The sequence below is a fragment of the Medicago sativa genome, chromosome 7, assembly GCF_051527215.1.
Source record: "Medicago sativa cultivar Bolivia chromosome 7, Bolivia_mono, whole genome shotgun sequence".
NCBI classification, from domain to species: domain Eukaryota; kingdom Viridiplantae; phylum Streptophyta; class Magnoliopsida; order Fabales; family Fabaceae; genus Medicago; species Medicago sativa.
The window spans coordinates 35,565,081-35,567,018 of NC_140755.1; positions in this window are offsets into that span (position 1 = coordinate 35,565,081).

Below are 1,938 nucleotides of genomic sequence, written 5' to 3' on the forward strand. Positions count from 1 at the left end.
TTTATTAACTTTCGTTGCGCCACTCTGATTCCCACCAGTTGGCTTTAACCAATATCCTAATCCCTTGAGACGACTGAAACTTCACACTAATTTCCCTTATTAGCATCATCTCCTTGAACTTTTCATATGGCAACCATTGCCATAAACATGCACCTCACAATACCTTGCAAGATTGAATCTCATAGTAAACTTGTCACATTACCATAATACTTTACTTGGGAATAGACCTTATATTCTCACTGGTTGAGTTCACCTCATGACATACACTTATCATACATAAACTTGTTTCTGAGAAATCTTGAATTCCCATAGTAGACTTATCATAATTCATACATACTTTTCTTGATCATACTTCATTGCATCCTTGTATTCTCGCATACTATGTTTTGCGTAATCAAATTAATGCTTGCTCGTTAATTTCTTTCCTTAAGAAAACTTCATAATTTAACACACGGGTCTTTGGCGTTGACGGTTTCTCTTTATATAAAAACGTAATAAATTTGACCCCAGTCGTTACTCTAAAATCACGGAATAAGTTGACAACACAACTGTGTTATCCCACCTTAGTTCCGGTGAGTTTAGCCCACTCTACGTGAGTCGTAACAACCGGTACCTACAAAAAAATTCCATTTTAAAATCTATAAACATCAACTCCAATCAACCATATGTGTCTACCTTTCTAAAATCTTGTAAACTTTTGAATTCAATATCTTAACGGGCTTTAGCAATTCAATTAAGCAAAACATAGATCCGGGGGTACTCATAACTTTCTTAAATCTGGAAATCTCGCGACTTTACATAATTCCTTACCACTTACCTTCCATCTCATGCACGTGTATCCACTTTATCCATTCATATGCCGGAACCTTAAAACTTTTTGACCCAAGCTCTTCGTCAACTCTTGCCGCATTAACTTCTAATGTTGCCTTAAACCGGATTGATTCCGTTAATACTTGTCCATGCATTTTCTTCCTTAGAAATCATAGGGTGTGACGTGCATTCGATACTTGATGTTATAGCGAGTGTTTGTTACATAAAAGATTGTGAAAACAACCCCCAATAGCTACTACTGACCCTAGAGACGAAATGACAGGTTTCAGAAAAACTAAAAATTTCGCCCCAGGTTTGCTATTAGCGAAATCCTCTGGAGTAATTTCGCTATTAGTGAAATTTTCGCTATTGGCGTATTTTCTAAAAATTAGTTTTCCAGAAAATCATATTTTTTTTCATAAAATCTTATTTCCTCAAGTATCCCAATGCATATCATTCCTTTCGATCGTCTTAAAAACAATTCTATAACCTTTGCATGACAAGCATTAACATTAATCGATTCAATTCACGGCACATTAGAAACTGATATCTTGTTATCGTAGCACTTAACATAAACTTCCACTTCGTCCGCTAAGAACGGCTCAACTTATTTCTCTGCCAACTCATTCATTATTAGAACCTTATTCTTACTGAACATATAAATCTTTATCTTCCGTTCTCATATCTCAATCCCTGAGAGCTTACTAATTCCATCAACATATGTCGACTTCTCCTTAACTTTTAGTCTTGTACTTACATTCCAGAATATATTTCCTTTGCATACAATAATTCCGTTCCAACAACAACTCTTATCGAAACTTTCGGTCATGGTTAGATACATATATTCAACTTCTTCACTTACGGGTTCATAAAGTATTACTAGCATCTCACCCAACGTTGTCGGAACATCCTGTCTTAACATGCCTTACATTCCCGGAGAACTCACACTTGTGCTTGGTTAGTTCACCGGCCACCTTTTGGCACGATCAAACTCTTACTAATACTTATCCGAGTTCTTACTTATGAATTCACACTTTCCAGTGCATCTCCATCACATACTTCATTCCTCCTGGTTCCTACTCAGCTCTCAGGCATCCATTCCAATCGTCGAATGCTAAATTGAGTTGA